This window comes from Pseudorca crassidens, chromosome 4 (assembly GCF_039906515.1).
Source record: "Pseudorca crassidens isolate mPseCra1 chromosome 4, mPseCra1.hap1, whole genome shotgun sequence".
Lineage (NCBI taxonomy): Eukaryota > Metazoa > Chordata > Mammalia > Artiodactyla > Delphinidae > Pseudorca > Pseudorca crassidens.
This window is the reverse complement of record NC_090299.1, coordinates 48,919,919-48,943,595: the sequence shown is the minus strand read 5'-3', so window position 1 is coordinate 48,943,595 and position 23,677 is coordinate 48,919,919. Positions and strand designations below refer to the sequence as shown.

At 40.3% G+C, this 23,677-nt stretch overlaps 1 long non-coding RNA gene across 2 annotated transcripts in view; it reads left to right on the top strand.

Annotated features, from left to right (window-relative positions):
• LOC137223598 (uncharacterized) overlaps positions 1–5,508 on the top strand; it is a 31,531-nt gene extending 26,023 nt beyond the window's left edge. The window contains exons 6-7 of one of the 2 annotated variants that reach the window (XR_010942945.1): positions 270–323; positions 1,242–5,508. This is a non-coding gene — a long non-coding RNA (uncharacterized lncRNA). Of the gene's footprint in view, positions 1–269 lie in introns of both variants that reach the window. The other variant, XR_010942944.1, reaches the window with a different exon arrangement.
• The last annotated feature ends 18,169 nt before the right edge of the window (positions 5,509–23,677 follow it).

Sequence of the window (23,677 nt, the reverse complement as noted above, 5' to 3'; positions counted from 1 at the left end):
TCAAAGCCCTTTTCAACCAAGGGCCCTAATGAAGCTCCACTATAAAGAACAATGGTTAGAGGTAAATTTTAGGATAGGGGTGAAATGTGAGCAAAACTTTCAAAATAAGAATACTTCCCTCCTAAGAGATTCTGTTAGATTTTGTCATTTAACAGTAAGGTAACTATTAACATTTATTGGACATTTAACATGTGTCAGGAATTTTGCATCTTAAATCTTTGCAGCAACTTTGTGAAGTAAATCTTATCTTTCTTATTCGTCTCTTACAGATGAGCAGACTGGAGCACTGAGAGATCAAGAAACATGCTCGTGCTGTGCGGCCAGTAAGTAGCTGAGCCAGGGTTTAAGTCCAGGCAAATGGATTCCTCAGGCCACGAGCTATGCTGTGTGCCATTGCAGCTCACGTTGGTAGCAATCAGAATCTGTCCTTAGGACGGGGGCTACCAGTGGACTGATTATATATGATTGGGAGGTTTTTTTTTAATTTTTTTAATATTTTATTTGTTTTTATTTTTTTCTTCTAGTTTTATCAAGATATAATTGACATACAGCACTGTATAAGGTGTACATATGACCCAGCAATTCCATTCCTGGGTATTTATTGGAAGGAAATGAAAACACTAATTAAAAAGATACATGTACCCCTATGTTCATAGCAGCATGATTTACAATCTTATTTACAATAGCCAAAATATGGAAATGACCTAGTTGTCTATCAACAGATGAATGGATAAAGAAGATGTGTTTTTTATATATATATATATATATATATATATATATATATATAAAATACACACACAATGGAATACTACTCAGCCTTAAAAAATAATGCAATCTTGCCATTTGTGACAACATGTATGCACCAAGAGGGTATTATGTTTAGTGAAGTAAGTCAGGCAGAGAAAGAAATACTGTGTGATTCACTTATATGTAGAATCTAAAAAAACAAAACAAACAAACATAACAAAAAAGAAACAGAATTATAGATACAGAGAACAAACAGGTGGTTGCCGGAGGGGAAGGAGGTGGGGGGAGGAGAGAAATAGGTGAGGGAAATTAAGAGGTACAAACTTCCAGTTGCAAAATAAATGAGTCATGGGTATGAAATGTACAGGGAATATTCAATGGGGAATATAACAATGATTATATAATATCTTTGTATGGTGACAGATGGCAACTAGATTTATAGAGGTGATCATTTTGAAATGTACAGACATATTGAATCACCATGTTGTCAACAGGAGCTAGCACAGTGTTGTAGGTCGATTGTGTGATTTCTGATCCAGACAGAAGACTGATATGTCTTTATTATGTCTTTATTCACTTCCGATGGAAAAGAGGTATGTGTTTTCTACTGAAGAATGAAGAACTTCAACCTCAGTAAAGGCTTTGATACCTGATGTGGCCTGTGTGATAATTTACTTTATTTGCAGTTTACCTGTCACTGACCTACAAAGATAGCATTTGGCTCTGCTTACAGAAAAGCAGGAACTCATGATTAACTGCCTTTGACTGTGCTTTTCCCAAAGCCATCTGCATCTGCTGTGCTTTGCAACTGGAATTTCCAAAAAGCAGCCCCTCCTGACATGAAAATTAGGTTTCATACAAACAGAAGTTCCACATCAAAAAGGAAAATGAGTAGAGGGTGTAATAATTTAGTGCTAGATGTTCAAAGAAGCAGGCCCAAATAGTACATGGACTGAAACTGTTTAGATAACATACCTAAAACAAACAGTATTTTAACAGGTGAAATTATTTTCCTTTTCCTTGAACATTTGACACTACTGACCACCCTGTCAGAGTGTGTTTGAGCATGTGGGAGGGACCTAACAGAAATCAGCAAAACCTTCCTGAAGGATTTTTGAAGGAAGAGGACTTGTCAAGGCTATAATATGGGAAGGGTGATGCATTTTAGGCAGACGGAGAACATGAACAAAAAGATAGGTGTGGGAGGAAAGAAGTTTCCGGAGGCTGGGACGCCAAGTGTGAGATGTGGAATAGCTGGCCAGGTAGTTCAGAGGCAGCTCTGGAAACACTTCTGCATTATGCAAAGAAGTCTAATTTTATTCTATAGGCAAAAGGAAGCCATGAAATGATGTGAAGCAGAGGAGTAACATGATTAGTTTCAGATTTTAGAAAGCTCACTGAAAGTATGGTGGCCACTGTATTGGAAAGAAGTAAGAATGGAACAAGAGAGGACTAGTCATGAGGCTACTGGAATAATCCTTGTAAGAGAGGATGCTGGCTTGAACTGAGGCAGTAGCAATGAGTTGGGACAAGGGGGTGGATGTAAGAGGTCCACCTTAGGTGTTTGAGTCTATAAATATGGTGGCTGATTGTATTGGGTTGGCCAAAAATTTCATTTGGGTTTTCTGTAAGCTGTTATGGAAAAACCTGAATGAAATTTTTGGCCAACTCAATATGTGGAAGTCGAGGAGACACGGATGACTATTATGTTTCTGACTTGGGTACCGGAAGATGGAAGAGACTTGCATCTGTTGGTCTGCTAAGAGCAAAGAACCAGTGGTGGTGAAAATGTTGGATAGATGGGACAGAGGAAGGCTGTTTGACGTCCGTCTTGGAGAAGCAAGAGGACCTGGGATGCCAGTAGAAGGAGAAACCCCTTCCACTGAGGTGGGAGATCAGAAGATAAAGAGGAAAGAGGATGCAGGTAAGTCCGTGCTGGCATAGTGGATGGGGTAGCAGTGCTTAGAAGGCTGAGAGACTTTTGAACTTTCTCTAAGAGGTAATAGACAAGATTTTTGGACCAAGGTGTTAGATAAGAAACTCGGGGAGAGTGAAGGTTTGAACTGTTGGCACAAAAGAAAGGGAAGTAGGGCTCCCCTGGTAGCGCAGTGGTTGAGAGTCCGCCTGCTGATGCAGGGGACACGGGTGCATGCCCCGGTCTGGGAAGATCCCACATGCCGCGGAGAGCCATGGCCCGTGAGCCATGGCCGCTGAGCCTGCACGTCCGGAGCCTGTGCTCCGCAATGGGAGAGGCCACAACAGTGAGAGGCCCGCGTACCGCAAAAAAAAAAAAAAAAAAAAAGAAAGAAAGGGAAGTAGCCTAGAAAGAGACAGACAGTGGCTGGGTAGGTTAGTGGCTTTGAAAGGACTGAAGGAAACCATAAACTGGCAGTGGTACCATTCTGCTCAGTTCGTGATGCATAACTTGACTCTGCATTGTATTATGACTTATTATCATTAGGGCCACAGGGATGACAGGGACCATGTTTCATTTAACCTGAAGACTCTTCAGTGTTCAAACAGAGCATGACCCATATTAAATGCTCAATATACTTTTGTTGACTTGAAATTTGTGGAGCTATGGAGCAGTAGACATGAAATACTATTAGCAAACTGAACTTTTTTTTCCAAGTGCGTTAAATGGCAGTACCTTGGAGAACACTGAAAGTAGAAGAGTCAATATTTTAGAATGGTTCTCCAATGAGTGACAGTTCTTTGTGTGAACAGGTGTATCTGAAAAGACCAATTTGCTGCCACTAGTCACTTTCCTGCTGCAGACTCTGGGTTTAGTGATTTAGGGTGAGGCACAACACCTGGCATTGTTTATAGCACTCTTTCTTCACAGTGACAATCTCAGAGTCTGTGCAGGGATTTCAAGGAGAAAAGTGAAGGGAACTGGAAAAACAGATACAAAAGGATAATGAAGAAGAGTGAGCTGAGGCCAACTGCCAACTGAAAGTTGCTGCCTGACAGTATACGCTGTAAGGCAAAGAGCACAGAGTTGGGCGTAAAAAAAAAAAGGAAAACACCTAAGTTCTAGTTTGAGCTCAGTCTCTGAGTAATTATATCACCTTTGACCTGTGACCTTTAATCAGTTTTCTGAGACTCAGTGTTTTTGGTTATCCAAGGGGAGTCATACTTTTTGCATCAGACGATTCTTTTAATATACATTTTGTGAACTGCCCAGCATTCTACAAATATGTAGTCAAAGACTACAGATGAGAACGTTGATGCAAAGCTGACTTTTACATTGCATGCATGGCATCTCCGTATCTTTGCCTCACTGCGCTACCTTTGCTTCTGCTCACCCCAGTGCAAGTTGTCTCTGTTTCTCTTTCTTCAATCTCTTCAGAATTTTATCTCCAGACAATCCTTACATGGAAGTTGCAACTTCAGTGTTTACTCCCCAAGGTATCCTTTTCAGTGTATCCAGTATGATCATTGACAAACCATCCTTGCAATCTCTAAACATTTGCAAATATGAAATCATTTGTCAGTGCAACTCAGTGAATGCTTATGAGTTGCTATTATGTGCAAAGCCCTGTATTAGGTGCAGAGAATACAGGGATGAGGTACAATAGAGGAGATGATTCTACTGATTCTACTCAGATGCTAAGCGTTCATATTAAAGTACTGGGTTGGCCAAAAAGTGCCTTTGGTTTTTTTAAGGAAAAATAAAAGACACATTTTTTATTTTCACCAGGAACTTTATTGAACAATGTACTCACCTTTTTGTTCCACTGCGTTCTCCCATTTTTCAGGCAACTTCATAATTCCATCTTCCCAAAACTTTTTATCTTTTTGAGCAAAGAACTGTTCCAGGTTCCTTATACAGTCTTCCAGGGAATTGAAATTTTTTCCATTAAGAGAATTTTGTAAAGACCGAAATAAATGGAAATCCGAAGGTGCAATGTCTGGTGAATATGGCGGATGAATCAGAACTTCCCAGCTAAGCTGTAACAGTTTTTGCCTGGTCATCAAAGAAACATGCAGTCTTACGTTATCCTCATGGAAAATTATGCGTTTTCTGTTGACTAATTCTGGATGCTTTTCGTCGAGTGCTGCTTTCAGCTGGTCTAATTGGGAGCAGTACTTGTTGGAATTAATCGTTTGGTTTTCCAGAAGGAGCTGATAATAGAGTACTCCCTTCCAATCCCACCATATACACAACATCACCTTCTTTGGATGAAGACCGGCCTTTGGTGTGGTTGGTGGTGGTTCATTTCGCTTGCCTCATGATCTCTTCCGTTCCACATTATTGTACAGTATCCACTTTTCATCGCCCATCACAATTTGTTTTAAAAACAGAACTTTTTTTACGTTTAAGTAGAGAATCACATGTGGAATTATGGTCAAGAAGGTTTTTTCGCTTAACTTATGTGGAACCCAATCATTAAAGCAATTAACATAACCAAGCTGGTGCAAATGACTTTCATCGCTTGATTTGGATATTTTTAGTATGTTGGCCATCTCCCGCGTGGTATAATGTTGATTGTTCTCAATGTCTCGATTTGATCGCTATCAGCTTCAACTGGTCTACCCAACCATGGAGCATCGTCCGGTGAGAAATCTCCAGCATGAAACGTTGCAAACCACTTTTGACGTGTTCGATTAGTCACAGCACCTTCTCCATACACTGCACAAATCTTTTTATGCATTTCAGTTGCATTTTTACCTTTCTCGAAATAACAAAGCATAATATGCTGAAATGTTGCTTTTTTTCTTCCATCTTCAATATTAAAATGGCTACACAAAAATTCACCAATTTTGATAAGTCTTTTTTTAAATGCATGCTGATATGACAGCTGTCACATACAATCTAACAAAATGGTTTCGAATGAAGTTAAAGACAACTAAGTGCTTTTAGAGTCATCTTACGGAAAAAAATGAACAAACCTTTTGACCACACAATATATTAATAGAAACACAGAAAAGAAATTGATTAATTTTATCTGAGAAGTTTAGAGAAAGCTTTCTAGAAGCTGTGGTATTTGACCTTGGCCATGAAGAATGAATACAGTCTATATAATTTCACCAGGTAGAGAAAGAGAAAAGACATTTCAGATAGAGAAAACAGCCCGGTTGAAAGTCTAGAGCTAACAAAGGGTGCTGTGTGTTGGGGAGAATGACAAGTGGCCTAACTGCTCATTCTCCAACAGGAGATTTTACTACAAGTTAAAAAATCAAATATGGACACAATGGCCTCAGAAATGGTTATTTCCATTGCTTTTGGAGAGTTATGTCTACCAGAGACTTTGGAACTGTGGCGTAGAAGGGTAGCGATAATAACTGTTGAACATATAAGAAGAGCTGTCCCACCAGCAGATGTTAACCTGACACTGTGGAGATCAGTTCTCAATATATGCAAATATAGAATCATTATGTTGTACATCTGAAACTAATATAATGTTATATGTCAATTATACCTCAGTGTAAAAAAAGGAGCAATGCATAAGACCAGTGAACTAAGTAGTTCCATCTTTTGTGGAAGAGCCCAAAGGTGGGTGAAGATTTGCCATGGTTTAGGAAACGATTAAAAAGGAAGAAAGGAGCATGCGAGTTGGTGTTTTACAAACAGACAGACACACGCACATTCCTGATCACTTGAGATGTTCAGATACCTGCAAGGTGCATGGAAGCCCGCCTCTTTCATCTAAATTCTTCTAAATCTTATGGCAATTGATTACCTAGCTATAGCTTGTTTGTAAGAGTCAGAGGTGAAGCTGGGTTCAATCACAGGCTTTGCTACTTGTTCCATGTGGGAACTTGGCCAAAGTATTTGATATCTATAAATACTATAAATCTCGGTTGGCTCATCTGTCTGAAAAGGTGAGAATAAGAATACTTATTTCACAATTTGACAGTGAGGATTTCCAAGGATGTACGTAAAGCAACCGGCAGAATGCCTCAAATTTGCAATGTGTTCAATGCATGGTGCCCATTATTACTCTTGTCTTAATTCTATTGTCTTTTCTCTACATTTAATAATCATGACAGTTTAATTTGGCGTATTTCACAACCAGATATCAAACTGTATTTTAAAAACTGTTATTCCCACCTAACTGGCCTTGCAAGAGCCAGGACTTCTGAATAGGAATTGATGTGGGTAATAATTTTCTTGTGACCATAAAAAGAAATGAAATTGAGTTATTTTGTAGTGAGGTGGATGGACCTAGAATCTGTCATACAGAGTGAAGTAAGTCAAAAAGAGAAAAACAAATACCGTATGCTAACACATATATATGGAATCTAAAAAAAAAAAAAAAAAGGTTCTGAAGAACCTAGGGGCAGGATAGGAATAAAGACACAGACGTAGAGAAGGGACTTGAGGACACGGGGAGGGGGAAGGGTAAGTTGGGATGACGTGAGAGAGTGTCATGGACTTATATATACTACCAAATGTAAAGTAACTAGTGGGAAGCAGCTGCATAGCACAGGGAGATCAGCTCGGTGCTTTGTGACCACCTAGAGGGGTGGGATAGGGAGGGTGGGAGGGAGACATAAAAGGGGGGGGATATGGGGATATATGTATACGTATAGCTGATTCACATTGTTATACAGCAGAAAGTAACACAACAATATAAAGCAGTTATACTCCAATAAAGATGTTGAAAAAATAAGTTAAAAAATAAATAATTTTCTTGTGAGAAGATAGGTGAAGAGTTGTGCTTTACCTGTTTTATAGGTGCCCACACTGAGGCAGAAACCTTGGATGTGCCCCAAGAAATACAGACTCTGAACTAAAACTATAACTAAATGCCTTTATCTCCAAGCCTGCAGACTCAGTCATTTGCTTCTGCAGTCTTGTCCACATGAGTGTATGTCATCAGAGTGCTGAAAGGAACACTCTTAAAGCTCTCTGGGCACCAAGCGGCACTGCCATGACTAGCATTTCACAAAGAATGAGTCCCTTAGGAAAATCCAATTTGAGAGGAGCAAAAGTAATAACAAAACAAGGATTGCCATTTAATCATATCAAATCAAAGACGTGTATATCTATATACATATATGCATACATATATATATATGGTAATGGTAAAAGGAGAGAGTAATTCATTTTTGCTGTTCTAAAATTGGATTTTTCCCAAAGGTCAAAATAGAACTCAATTCTTTGGACTTGCGTTAATGATACTGTAGCTAACAGAGAATGCTGGGAGCAAGAGCTGAAGCCATTGCATGTTGAACAGCTTCCCTAAAAGTGATTGTCCCATTTATGCATTTGAAAATCGGAATTGTAAAAGGAATGATATATGTCTCAGTTAGGTATGGCGTTCTATAAGATTTTTCATTTCGGAAATTTAGTAATATTCCTTAGGCAATTCTTCCTTCATGAGAAAGGCAGCGGTGGCCTGGCATTTAATAAGTTTGCAGCAACCTTAAGCTCTATTGATCTGAATTAGTATATCTGCCTTTTGCTTTGATAGTTTATTACTGTGATTCACAGGTAGAAAGATGTATAGTCACCCAGTTTCTATTGACTATGCTAGAAAAATACATTGCATGTCATTGAATATACTACAAGTCTTCGGAATAATTTACACAGTGTATTTTGGTTTTATATATTAAGTTTTTTTTATCCCAGTGTCAATATCAGTACATAGACACGTAGAACAATGCACCATAAACACTGAGTGAATGAATGATTGAGTTAATAGCTTGTATAACATCAAAGAAAGTAAGTGGTGGATTCAACAATCAAGTTTTAAGCTTGAGAATGTTCAAGTCTTCTGGCCAAGGAGAATGAGGTGGGTTGGTTAGGCCAGAGTTAAGCCCAACAGCCCAAGACTCAGATCTTGATGTGCTATTTTGGCTGCATATCTTAATTACTTGGTCTAAGTTGGGAGAGCTGATGAAGTTGATTTGAGTCAGATTCTCTGAGGCAGCATTAAGAGCTAGAAAGCAAAGTGATAGAACATGATCATCAATAAGAATTGGACTTAAGAACTTGGACCATGGTGCAACAGATTCAGGAATGAGCTGGCTATAATTTAGGAGGGTTCCAGGAAATCACTGTGTGCAGGGGTGGGTGTTTGTTGTAGTTTTTACTTGTTAATATATATGTGGGTATGTTCTATTGGCTGAAAGTTTATCAGGTCAAGATGGACTGAGAATGTTTTAGAATTTAGTTTAAATAAATAATAATAATAATGGTGATTGCTATATACCAGGCAGAGTTCTAAGCTTTTCCATGGACTATCTTAGTTAAATCTGGTATTATTATTACCCTCATTTTATAAATGGAGCACTGAGGTGTAGAGAGTTTAGGTATCATGCACAAGGTAAGGAGAGTGGTAGATTCAGGACTTGAATCTTTGGAAACTGACTCTAAGGTTTGGGCTCTAAACTAGCAGTCTACAAAAGTAGGGTGTACCCTGGCCTTACCATGGACTATTCTCCTAATTTTTTTCTCACCCCATATATCTGGTTCCCGAGTTACTGACAGTCACTTCTGTGACAAGAAATAAATAAATAGGACTTCCCTGGTGGCACAGTGGTTAAGAATCTGCCTGCCAATGCAGGGGACATGGGTTCGACTCCTGATCTGGGAAGATCCCACATGCTGCAGAGCAACTAAGCCCGTGCACCACAACTACTGAGCCCACTCACTGCAACGAATGAAGCCCACGTGCTCTAGGGCCCATGTTCCGCAACTACTGAGCCTGTGTGCTGCAGCTACTGAAACCCACGTGCCTAGAGCCCATGCTCTGCAATAAGAGAAGCCACCACAATAAGAAGCCTGTGCACCGCAACGAAGAGTAGCCCCCCTTCACCACAACTAGAGAAAAAGCCTGTGCACAGCAACGAAGACCCAACGGAGCAAATTAAATAAATAAATAAATAAAAGCTACTTCACCCTAAAAAACAGAAAAAGATCAGCCTCTGAGCATAATTCTTCTACCATTCACCATTTCTCTATGTCAGGATAATCTGTTTCGCATTTTGTGCTGATGCTTGCATTCAGTTATTCAATATGTTTTTTACTGAGTGATTACAATATGCCAGACACTTTTAGGTGCTTGGATTCCATCAGGAGTAAAACTGACAAAGATCCCTGGCCTAATGGATCTCATATTATACCAAGGGAGATAGAAAATGGAAAATAAATAGAGCATATAAGTAAGCTATAGGATTTATTAGAAGCTGATCATTACTGCAGATACAAGAAAAAGAAAGAAGTGTAAGAAGCATCAGGTGTGCCTTGGTGGGCATGGGAGGTGGTAATTTAAAATAGAGTGATCAGTATAAGTGTCACTGAGAAGGTGATAGTTGAACAAAGACTTGGAAGCAAGGGAATGCACCCTGTGTGTTGATGGGTAGTGGTGGTCATGTGACCCGGAGGCTGAGTGATCTTAGATGCCTGGCCTAGGAGACTCAGGGTTGCCTGTGGTCCTGGGCAAAGTCAGAGGGAAGGGTTCTATGTACAGTTTGGTCCCATAATCTTGGCCTTATCAGACTCGAGAAAATTAAAAGTGTAACCTGTCCTTTCTCAGTGACACACTAGCTTTGCCTTAGGGTAGTCACAAGCTTCCTCCTGACAGTTCACCTACCTGCAGTCAGCATGAGCCATCAGTGCAGGCCCTTCTCCAGAATGATGTCCATTCCCCGTAATATGGTGGTTTTCCATCTGTGAGCCCCACGCGTGAGGGGTTGGCACTCCAGTCTCTAAAGGGAGCTCAAGATTTCCTTTTCCCGCCACTTCCTTGTCTCACCAACCCCGTCCCACCCCTTAATATTCTGACTTTCTCATCCTCTGAGATGTTGAGGCCTAGGACTGTATTAGACGTTGGAGCTACGAGTTGGAACTTTTTGGGTAAAAGTACATTAACTCAGAATGAAAATACTGATGAACTCTTGCTGATTAGAATCTCTGGTATTTACTTGGATCTGCAATTAATAAAAATGATGAGTTATAACTTTGCAAGTACAATATGGAGGACCAAATATTTCAAAACATGTTCTTTGGAGGGAATACCCATGTATCCGACGAAGGCAGCTTCCTTTTCAGTTTACAGCTCTTATGACTGTGCTCTTTCTTTGCTCCCTGCAGCTTTCGCCCTCGAATGGTGTTGGCTATTTGTCTGCCATACCACGGGATCAGAATAAAAGCCGGCACTGACGAGAAGACAGTCATCACAGGATCACTTCTTTGTTGAGGCTGGGTTGACAATCCAGGAGAAGAGATTTTTCCTTTGCAGAAACTTTTATGCCAAACCTAGCCTTCTTGACAGGGATTAGTTTAGCTGCAAGCAGTTGTCAAGTACCGGCAAAGCCTCTGTAGAATGCTGACACAGGCCCTGTTCAGGGCCATCAACACTTTGTATCGAGTGGATGAAAACTGATTTTTTTTTAATGTGTGCAGTTTGGCAGCAACTTTACTGATTGTCAAAGCTCATTTTTAATTATTCATAGACTCTTACAGATAGAGTGTGTGTGTGTAGTAAATACTTTGGGTTTGGATCTCTGATGAAATCCTATATTAGAGCAACTCAGGATAAAATAGAGAACTTCCTGTCCCAGATATGCTTGACAAAATGGATATCATGGTTAATGGAAAGGAGAGATTTTGGAGTTGAGCAAAACCTGGGTTCAAAGGACAGACCACGCTTTAGACTGACATGCTTTGTGATCATGGGCAAATTGCTTAAATATATTAAACTGCAGTTTCCTGATTTCTAAGAAACAGTATTGCAATACTTCCCACCCTGTAGGCTTCTTAGGAAGAATAAATGAAAGAAGATACGGATAACAAGGTGAAAAAAAAAAACAAAAACATGAACTCATCCAAGTCCCTCAGTTTACAACTGAGAAAATGCAGCTGACTTGTTTATAATGTACAAACTCAGGACTCCATTCTCATGTGCTTAACTAGAGCACAGTAATCTTTCAATGGGCTCAAGCAAAGAGAAATACCTATAAAAAGCACATGTTATATAATGTAACTATATATGTATGCTCAAAAGTATGCTCAAAAGAACCCACATTATCTGTTTAATTCTAACTATATGAATCTGGATCCCAACAGGCTAAACGGATGCAGGATGTGGCCACAGCCAGTTGGGTTTCTAAATGCTGCATCATGGGTGCAGGATGGGATAGTGGCTTGAGTTGCAGCCTCCAAAAAGGTATGTCCATGACTAATTCCCAGAACACGTGAGTGCACCCTTATTTGGAAAAGGGTCTTAGCCGATGTCATTAAGATAAGGATCTTGAGATGAAAAGATCATCCTAGATTATCCAAGCCCTAAATCTAATGACAAGGGTCCTTATAAGAGACAGAGGAGTTACACACAAAGAAAAGAAGGAGGCAGTGTGACCACGGAGACAGAGATTGGAGTCATGCAGTCCCCAAGCCCAGAAATGCCCACGGCCACCACCAGAAGCTAGAAGAGGCAAAAGGACCGGAAGGTTCCTAGAGCCTCTGGGGCATCACGACGCTGCCAACATCTTGATTTCAGCCCTGTTACACTGATTTCAGACTTCTGGCCTCCAGAACTGTGAGAGAGTAAATTTCTGTTAATTTAAGTCACCAAGATTGTTTTAATTTTGCAATATGTTAACAGCAGCCCTAGATAACTAATACAGGCGGTTAAAACTCTGAGACAAAGAAATGAAAACAAGTTGTGTGCTAGCTAGGATGTAATTCACATGCAAGCATTGGCCTGTGGAGAGGGCAAAGATGCCCTATTTTTAAAATGTCTCCTTGCTTGCATTCACAGGGTCTTGAAAGATGCTTTATCAGAGCTCTGTGTCTTGGTGCATGAATTCAATCCTCATTTGAGAAATACAGAATCTACCTTCAAGTGACTTAAGTCATTGACTAGTGAACAAACCAACCAACAGTTCAGTTGTAGGGCAAGGTGCCGAGGGCTCCAACAGAGGGGTTTTGCGAGTGCTGTGATTCGCTTAGAGAAAGGAAGCGCCAGCTCTGACGGGGGCAGGGTAGCCACCAGGACAGGCTTCTGAGAGGAATGGTTGCCTGAGCTGTACCTCACCTTGTTGGCTAAGAGACAGGGAGCTTTTGCTGACAAAAGGAGCAGGGATGCTATTTTCCCCAGCCCTGAGATGAAAGTCCTGGAGGCTAAAATTTCTGTCGATTATCATGTCTGCTCCCCTCTTTTCCATGACCTGGCGTGTTTATGTAGGGAACACTGCAGCTGTTTGCTGGGTTAAGATAAATATTAGACAAGGAAGTGTGTCTGACTAACACACGTGAGCCAGGTGTTCTGGAAAGATAAACCCTGGGTAAGGGCAATGTGTGGGGATGGAGGACTTCACGCTTCCACTGGCCAGGTGGAAGCACGTCCAGCTCTGCAGTCATCAGCTCTGCCTGTGGCTTAATTCTTCCTGCCTCTGAGGCCCTGCCCACTGCTCCCTCCGGCCTCTGACTGCCCTTCAATTCATCACCCTAACTCCCAGTCCGGACAGCGGAGCCAAGCAGGAGAGAGGGAACAAATCTTTTTATGTATGACAAGCACTGTACTAAGTTCTTTACATATGTGATCTGATTTAGCCCTCGCCACATTCCTCAGGGAAAAGTATTGCCATTCCCATTTGTCAAAAGAGGAAACACTCTTATTTGGTTAAGTAACTTTCCTGGAGCTAAAAGGCATAAAGACCTTTGAAGATCTGACTTTTGCTTATCTCCAACGCCAGTCACTCTCTGTCTCAAGATTTACGCTCCAGCTATACCAAGCTGCTTCTAGTTCTTCCTTCCACGCTTAGTGCAATGACTCTCAACTGGGGGCAATTTTGTCCTCCAGGGGTAAAATCTGACATTATCTGGAGACATTAATGAATGTCACAGTTGAGGAAGGGGATGCTACTGTCATCTAATGAATAGAATCCAGGGATGCTGCTGCTAAACATCTTGAACTGGACAGGACAAGCCCTCCCCCCAACCAGAAAAGAATTCTCTGTCCCAAAATGTTAGTGATGCTGAGATTGAGAAATCCTGCATTAGTGCTTCTCATTCCCTCTGTCTGGTCTGTTCTTATTCCCTTCTCCTCTTAGCTGGATGTCTCCTACTCATTTATGACCCAGCTGGTGTGTCACTTCCTCTAGGAAGACCTTTCTCATTTCTCCAGGCTGGGCCAGGTGCTACCCTTCTGTGCTCCCATACACAGCCTTCCTAGCATTGCACCTTTTATTGGTTCTCCACGGTCCCCTTCATGAATCTGGGGCTCCTACTGGGCGGGGAACCATATTCCATCTACCTTTATATCCCTAGAAGACAGTGCTAATCCTGACAGGGCTTAAAGGATATTATTGCAAGAATGAAGTGGTGATTTGGGATTTATACACTATACGGAAGGGATAATGGGGAGAGTTGATATTGTCATTCTCAGTGCAGAGTGATTAGTGTGGAAAAAGAATGGCAGGAAGTGCTGTTGCAGAGATTGAAACATATTTCCTACTGGTTTTAGCTCTGGTTTCCTGAACCAGAACAGAAAGATTCTCAGAACTCTGAGAAAGAGAACAGAGAACCTCTCAGAGAAAAGAGAAAGTAGCTGAATATAAAGATGCATGTCCTTTTCTTCTTAAATCCCACTTGCTCCCCATGTTGTGATAATAAAAAGAATGACAAAAACAACCTAACTTGAACTGAGCAAAAATTAGGTCTGGCTGTTGTAGCTTGAACAGCTGTCAAATCCAGTGGAGGAAGCACAGGTAATGACAATGTTTCCACGTGGTCACGGATGCAAGAAAACCTAGCTGGCCCTTTCCTTGCTTCCGTCAGAGAAATTCAAATGACAGTAGCACTTGCGCTGTCTGCCAAAGGAATTGGCTGAAAGCAGGAGATATTTGAGGCACTTGATATGTTACTGGTTTTAAAGAGAGTGTCCCTGACAGCCTTTTAGCTCCCCGGCTCCCTTTGGCACTCGGAAGGAATAACAGTCAAGGGAACATTGAGGACCAATCCTCATTGCTTTGTCTGTACATAATCTTAGAATTTAGAATAGCACCCACTTGGATAAAAAGGTGGCTGCAACTGCCTTAGTTAAGCTCTTCTACCTGTAGCAGAAGAGAATCCAAAGATAAAATACGATTTGGTTAAACATAAGCACCCAGGAGTCTCCACAGGCGTAGACTATATTGAAATCTGGAACCAGGAATTCTTGCAGGATTTTAAATGTAGGAATCTTTGGGTATTATCTTTTATATTTTAAATTCATTGCTGTTTATGAACAGGAGCTTAAATGTAGAATATAAAAAGGTCGTTGAAAACTTCGAATTTAGTGTCAGAGCAGCCTGATGGAAAAGATAGATGACAATGTGCATCTTTTCTCCCACACTGGTTTTCCCTTTGATTCCAAATACACCTGCTTCCTAATACTTATTTTCTTCCTGAAGGAAAAATATCATAGGAAAATTATTATGAGTCAAGCCAAAGCAGTTCTTTCCTGGACAATATGCTACATGGAGCAGGCACTGTCTAGCAGTCTTGAGAATGAAATGATTATACAGTGTGACTTTGAGTGCCTTCTGTCAGGGAGTATGTTGAACAGTGTTGCGTGGGAAGTGCATGCTGTCCACTTCCTATGCAGTGGACCGTCTGTCTTTACAATATAGCCAATCCTGAAGTTACTACTTCTGGGAGAACAGCATTTGACAGTCTCCTTTCTCCCGTGGCATTGACAGAGAGGTCAGTGGACTAGGGGGGCGTGGCCTGGAAGCAGACACATCTGAATACAAGTCAAAGGGCAAAACCAGAGTTTGAAGTTTCAATAAAAGATTAAAATTTTAATGTAGTTAACATTTCAAAATCTTCTTCAGGATATGTACTTAAAACAATCCCTTCTCATCCCAAGGTTATGAAAATATTTTCCTGTATTTCAATCTAAACGTTTTGAAGTTTTGTTTTTTTATCTATCTATCTATATCTATCTATATATATATTACATCTTTATTGGAGTATAATTGCTTTACAATGGTGTGTTAGTTTCTGCTTTATAACAAAGTGAATCAGCTATACATATACATATGTCCCCATAGCTCCTCCCTCTTGCATCTCCCTCCCACCCTCCATATCGCACCCCTCTAGGTGGTCACAAGCACCTAGCTGATCTCCCTGTGCTATGCGGCTGCTTCCCACAGGCTCTCTAATTTACGTTTGGTAGTGTATATATGTCCATGGGACTCTCTCGCTTTGTCACAGCTTACACTCCCCCCTCCCAATATCCTCAAGTCCATTCTCTAGTAGGTCTGTGTCTTTATTCCTGTCTTACCCCTAGGTTCTTCATGACTTTTTTTCCCTTAAATTCCATATATATATGTTAGCATACGGTATTTGTCTTTCTCTTTCTGACTTACTTCACTCTGTATGACAGACTCTAGGTCCATCCACCTCATTACAAATAGCTCAATTTCGTTTCTTTTTATGGCTGAGTAATATTCCATTGTATACATGTGCCACATCTTTATCCGTTCATCCGATGATGGACACTTAGGTTCTTTCCATTTCCGGGCTATTGTAAATAGAGCTGCAATGAACATTTTGGTACATGACTCTCTTTGAATTATGGTTTCCTCAGAGTATATGCCCAGTAGTGGGATTGCTGGATCGTATGGTAGTTCTATTTTTAGTTTTTTAAGGAACCTCCATACTGTTCTCCATAGTGGTTGTACCAATTCACATTCCCACGAGCAGTGCAAGAGTGTTCCCTTTTCTCCACACCCTCTCCAGCATTTATTGTTTCGAGATTTTTAGATCATGGCCATTCTGACTGGTGTGAGATGATATCTCATTGTAGTTTTGATTTGCATTTCTCTAATGATTTTGAGCATTATTTCTTGTGTTTGTTGGCAGTCTGTATATCTTCTTTGGACAAATGTCTATTTAGGTCTTCTGTCTATTTTTGGATTGGGTTGTTTGTTTTATGTTATAGAGCTGCATGAGCTGCTTATACATTTTGGAGATTAATCCTTTGTCAGTTGCTTCATTGGCAAATATTTTCTCCCATTCTGAGGGTTGCCTTTTGGTCTTGTTTATGGTTTCCTTTGCTGTGCAAAAGCTTTGCAGTTTCATTAGGTCCCATTTGTTTATTTTTGTTTTTATTTCCATTTCTCTAGGAGGTGGATCAAAAAGGAACTTGCTGTGATTTATGTCATACAGTGTTCTGCCTATGTTTTCCTCTAAGAGTTTGATATTTTCTGGCCTTACATTTAGGTCTTTAATCTATTTTGAGCTTATTTTTGTGTATAGTGTTAGGGAGTGATCTAATCTCATACTTTTACACGTACCTGTGCAGTTTTCCCAGCACCACTTATTGAAGAGGCTGTACTTTCTCCACTGTACATTCCTGCCTCCTTTATCAAAGATAAGGTGACCATACGTACGTGGGTTTATCTCTGGGCTTTCTATCCTGTTCCATTGATCTATCTTTCTGTTTCTGTGCCAGTACCATACTGTCTTGATTACTGTAGCTTTGTAGTATAGTCTGAAGTCAGGGAGCCTGATTCCTCCAGCTCCGTTTTTCATTCTCAAGATTGCTTTGGCTATTCGGGGTCTTTTGTGTTTCCATACAAATTGTGAAATTTTTTGTTCTAGTTTTGTGAAAAATGCCAGTGGTAGTTTGATAGGGATTGCACTGAATCTGTAGATTGCTTTGGGTAGTAGAGTCATTTTCACAATGTTGATTCTTCCAATCCAAGAACATGGTTTATCTCTCCTTCTATTTGTATCATCTTTAATTTCTTTCATCATTGTCTTATAATTTTCTGCATATAGGTCTTTTGTCTCCTTAGGTAGGTTTATTTCTAGATATTTTATTCTTTTTGTTGCAATGGTAAATGGGAGTGTTTTCTTGATTTCACTTTCAGATTTTTCATTATTAGTGTATAGGAATGCCAGAGATATCTGTGCATTAATTTTGTATCCTGCTACTTTACCAAATTCATTGATTAGCTCTAGTAGTTTTCTGGTGACATCTTTAGGATTCTCTATGTATAGTATCATGTCATCTGCAAACAGTGAAAGCTTTACTTCTTCTTTTCCGATTTGGATTCCTTTTATTTCCTTTTCTTCTCTGATTGCTGTGGCTAAAACTTTCAAAACTACGTTGAATAATAGTGGTGAGAGTGGGCAACCTTGTCTTGTTCCTGATCTTAGTGGAAATGCTTTCAGTTTTTTACCATTGAGGACGATGTTGGCTGTGGGTTTGTCATATATGGCCTTTACTGTGTTGAGGAAAGTTCCCTCTATGCCTACTTTCTGGAGGGTCTTTATCATAAATGGGTGTTGAATTTTGTCGAAAGCTTTCTCTGCATCTATTGAGATGATCATATGGTTTTTCTCCTTCAATTTGTTAATATTGTGTATCACCTTGATTGATTTGCGTATATTGAAGAATCCTTACATTCCTGGAATAAACCCCACTTGATCATGGTGTATGATCCTTTCAATGTTCTGTTGGATTCTGTTTGCTAGTATTTTGTTGAGAATTTTTGCATCTATGTTCATCAGTGATATTGGCCTGTAGTTTTCTTTCTTTGTGACATCCTTGTCTGGTTTTGGTATCAAGGTGATGGTGGCCTCGTAGAATGAGTTTGGGAGTGTTCCTCCCTTTGCTATATTTTGGAAGAGTTTGAGAAGGATTGATGTTAGCTCTTCTCTAAATGTTTGATAGAATTCACCTGTGAAGCCATCTGGTCCTGGGCTTTTGTTTGTTGGAATATTTTTAATCACAGTCTCAATTTCAGTGCTTGTGATTGGTCTGTTAATACTTTCTATTTCTTCCTGGTTCAGTCTTGGAAGGTTGTGCTTTTCTAAGAATTTGTGCATTTCTTCCAGGTTGTCCATTTTATTGGCATAGAGTTGCTTGTAGTAGTCTCTTAGGATGCTTTGTATTTCTGCGGTGTCAGTTGTTACTTCCCCTTTTTTATTTCTAAATCTATTGATTTGAGTCTTCTTCCCTTTTTTCTTGATGAATCTGGCTAATGGTTTATCAATTTTGTTTATCTTCTCAAAGAACCAGCTTTTAGTTTTATTGATCTTTGCTATTGTTTCCTTCATTTTTCGTTTATTTCTGATCTGATTTTTATGATTTCTTTCCTCCTGCTAACTTAGGGGTATTTTTTGTTCTTCTTTCTCTAATTGCTTTAGGTGCAAGGTTAGGTTGTTTATTCGAGGTGTTTCCTATTTCTTAAGGTAAGATTGTATTGCTATAAACTACCCTCTTAGAACTGCTTTTGCTGCATCCCATAGGTTTTGGGTCCTCGTGTCTCCATTGTCATTTTTTTCTAGGTATTTTTTAATTTCCTCTTTGATTTCTTCAGTGATTACTTCGTTATTAAGTAGTGTAATGTTTAGCCTCCATGTGTATGTATTTTTTACAGATCTTTTCCTGTAATTGATATCTAGTCTCATAGCGTGTTTGGAAAAGATACTTGATAAAATTTCAATTTTCTTAAGTTTACCAAGGCTTGATTTGTGACCCAAGATATGTTCTATCCTGGAATATGTTCCATGAGCACTTGAGAAAATGTGTATTCTGTTGTTTTAGAATGGAATGTTGTATAAATATCAATTAAGTCCATCTTGTTTAATGTATCATTTAAAGCTTGTGTTTCCTTATTTATTTTCATTTTGGATGATCTGTCCATTGGTGAAAGTGGGGTGTTAAAGTCCCCTACTATGAATGTGTTACTGTTGATTTCCCCTTTTATGGCTCTTAGTATTTGCCTTATGTACTAAGGTGCTCCTATGTTGGGTTCATAAATATTTACAATTGTTATATCTTCTTCTTGGATCGATCCCTTGATCATTATGTAGTGTCCTTCTTTGTCTCTTCTAATAGTATTTAAGTCTATTTTGTCTGATATGAGAATTGCTACACCAGCTTTCTTTTGGTTTCCATTTGCATGGAATATCTTTTTCCATCTCCTCACTTTCAGTCTGTATGTGTCCCTAGGTCTGAAGTGGGTCTCTTGTAGACAGCATATATATGGGTCTTGTTTTTGTATCCATTCAGCCAATCTGTGTCTTTTGGTGGGAGCATTTAGTCCATTTACATTTAAGGTAATTATTGATATGTATGTTCCTATTCCCATTTTCTTAATTGTTTTGGGTTCGTTATTGTAGGTCTTTTCCTTCTCTTGTGTTTCTTGCCTAGAGAAGTTCCTTTAGCATTTGTTGTAAAGCTGGTTTGGTGGTGCTGAACTCTCTCAGCTTTTGCTTGTCTGTAAAGGTTTTAATTTCTCCATCAAATCTGAATGAGATCCTTGCTGGGTAGAGTAATCTTGGTTGCAGGTTTTTCTCCTTCATCACTTTAAATATGACCTGCCTGTCCCTTCTGGCTTGCAGAGTTTCTGCTGAAGGATCAGCTGCTAACCATATGGGGATTCCCTCGTGTGTTATTTGTTGTTTTCCCTTGCTGCTTTTAATATGTTTTCTTTGTATTTAATTTTTGACAGTTTGTTTAATATGTGTCTTGGTGTATTTCTCCTTGGATTTATCCTGTATGGGACTCTCTGTGCTTCCTGGACTTGAGTAACTATTTCCTTTCCCATATTAGGGAAGTTTTCAACTATAATCTCTTCAAATATTTTCTCAGTCCCTTTTTCTCTTCTTCTTCTGGAACCCCTATAGTTCAAATGTTGGTGTGTTTAATGTCCCAGAAATCTCTGAGAGTGTCCTCAATTCTTTTCATTCTTTTTTCTTTATTCTGCTCTGCAGTAGTTATTTCCACTATTTTATCTTCCAGGTAACTTATCCGTTCTTCTGCCTCAGTTATTCTGCTGTTGATCCCATCTAGAGTATTTTTAATTTCATTTATTGTGTTGTTCATTGTTGCTTGTTTCATCTTTAGTTCTTCTAGGTCCTTGTTAAATGTTTCTTGCATTTTGTCTATTCTATTTCCAAGATTTTGGATCATCTTTACTATCATTATTCTGAATTCTTTTTCAGGGAGACTGCCTATTTCCTCTTCATTTGTTAGGTCTGATGGGTTTTTAACTTGCTCCTTCATCTGCTGTGTGTTTTTTTGTCTTCTCATTTTGCTTATCTTACTGTGTTTGGGGTCTCCTTTTTGCAGGCTGCAGGTTCATAGTTCCCGTTGTTTTTGGTGTCTGTCCCCAGGGGCTAAAGTTGGTTCAGTGGGTTGTGTAGGCTTCCTGGTGGAGGGGACTAGTGCCCGTGTTCTGGTGGATGAGGCTGGATCTTGTCTTTCTGGTGGGCAGGTCCACGTTTGGTGGTGTGTTTTGGGCTATCTGTGGACTTATTATGATTTTAGGCAGCCTCTCTGCTAATGGGTGGGGTTGTGTTCGTGTCTTGCTAGTTGTTTGGCATAGGGTGTCCAGAACTGTAGCTTGTTGGTCGTTGAGTGAAGCTGAGTGCTGGTGTTGAGATGGAGATCTCTGGGAGATTTTCACCATTTGATATTATGTGGAGCTGGGAGGTCTCTTTTGGACCAGTGTCCTGAAGTTGGCTCTCCCACCTCAGAGGCACAGCACTGACTCCTGGCTGCAGCACCAAGAGCCTTTCATCCACATGGCTCAGAATAAAAGGGAGAAAAAGTAGAAAGAAAAAAGAAAGAAAGGAAGGAAGGAAGGAAGGAAGGAAGGGAAAGAAAGAAAGAAAGGAGATAAAATCAAATAAGATAAAATAAGATAAATTTATTAAAATAAATATTAGGAAAAAAATTTTTGAAAAAGAAAAAGAAAAAAAAAAAAACGGTCGGATAGAACCCTAGGACAAATGGTGAAAGCAAACTATACAGACAAAATCTCACAAAGAAGCATACACATACACACTCACAAAAAGAGGAAAAGGGGAAAAAATAATAAATCTTGCTCTCAAAGTCCACCTCCTCAATTTGGGATAATTCGTTGTCTATTCATGTATTCCACAGATGCAGGGTACATCAAGTTGATTGTGGAGATTTAATGCAGTGCTTCTGAGGCTGCTGGGAGAGCTTTCCCTTTCTCTTCTTTGTTCGCACAGCTCCGGGGCTCAGCTTTGGATTTGGCCCTGCCTCTGCGTGTAGGTCGCCAGACGGCGTCTGTTCTTCACTCATACAGGACGGGGTTAAAGGAGCCACTGATTCGGGGGCTCTGGCTCACTCAGGCCAGGGGTGGAGGGAGGGGTATGGAGTGCGGGGCGAGCCTGCGGCGGCAGAGGCCGGCGTGACGTTGCACCAGCCTGAGGCGCGCCGTGCGTTCTCCCGGGGAAGTTGTCCCTGGATCCTGGGACTCTGGCAGTGGCGGGCTGCACAGGCTCCGCGGAAGGGGGGTGTGGAGAGTGACCTGTGCTTGCACACAGGCTTCTTGATGGCGGCAGCAGCAGCCTTAGCATCTCATGCCCGTCTCTAGGATCTGCGGTTTTAGCCGCGGCTCGCGCCCGTCTCTGGAGCTCCTTTAAGCAGCGCTCTTAATCCCCTCTCCTCACGCACCAGAAAACAAAGAGGTAAGAAAAAGTCTCTTGCCTCTTCGGCAGCTCCAGACTTTGCCCCGGACTCCCTCCCGGCTAGCCGTGGCGCACTAACCACGTGCAGGCTGTGTTCATGCCGCCAACCCCAGTCCTCTCCCTCGGATCCGCCCAAAGCCCGAGCCTTAGCTCCCAGCTGCTTCTGCGCCGGTGGGTGAGCAGAAAAGCCTCTCGGGCTGGTGAGTGCCGGTCGGCACCGATCCTCTGTGCGGGAATCTCTCTGCTTTGCCCTCTGCACCCCTGTTGCTGCCCTCTCCTCTGCGGCCCCGAAGCTTTCCCCCTCCGTCACCCGCAGTCTCTGCCCGTGAAGGGGCTTCCTAGTGTATGGAAACCTTTCCTCCTTCACAGCTCCCTCCCACTGGTGCAGGTCCCATCCCTATCCTTTTGTCTCTGTTTTTTTTTCTTTTACCCTACCCAGGTACGTGGGGAGTCTCTTGCCTTTTGGGAGGTCTGAGGTCTTCTGCCAGCGTTCAGTAGGTGTTCTGTAGGAGTTGATCCACGTGTAGATGTATTTCTGGTGTGTCTGCGGAGGAAGGTGATATCCGCGTCTTACTCTTCCGCCATCTTCCCCTCCAACAATTCTATATTTTTAATCTACTGGAATTTTGGGGGTTTTTGGTAGAGGTGATGTAGGCATTTATTTATTTATTGAAATATAGTTGATGTACTATATTGTGTTCATTTTAGGTGTACAGCCCAGTGATTCAGATAATTATCAGATTCTTTTCCCTTATAGGTTACTATAAAATACTGAGTATAGTTCCCTGTCCTATACAGTAGGTCCTTGGTTATCTGTTTTATATACAGTAGTGTGTATATAGTAAGCCATCTATTCCTGTGCTGGTATCAGACTGTCTCAATTATTGTAACTTAGTTATGGTTCTTGCAATCAGGTAGAACAATTTTCCTACTTTCTTCAAAATCTCTTATATTCCATGTGTAGTTTGCACTTGGCTTGCCATATTCCACAAAAACAATATGATACAAAGCAACCAAAAAACCCTGTCATTGAAACTTTATTGCATTCAATAAATAATTTGGGGGTAAATTGACAATTTAAGGTATTGATTCTTCCTATTCATCAACATGGTTTATTTCTTCATTTATCTAGGGCAGCTTCTTTGAATTTTTCCCCTTTTAGTAATGGTTTATAACTTTCTTCATCAAGGTCTCAAAAATCTTTTGTTAAATTTATTTCTACACAACTTAAAAATTATTTGTTGATATTATAAATTAAATGTTTTCTATATTCTAACTGAACTATTAATGGTGTAAGGAAGGCTGCTCACTTTCTGATGTTGCATCTAGAAACCTTGTTGAATTATTTTAGTTGTTCTACTAGTTTTTTGGCGGATTATCTAGGAATTCCTACAGTTATACTGTTTGCAAATCAGGACACATTTTTTTTATTACTTTTAAATTCTTTCACCTTATTTCTTTATCTTGTCTAGGGCCTTGTATATTGCTGAATGTAAACTATCTTATTTGCATTCTTATACTTTTGTT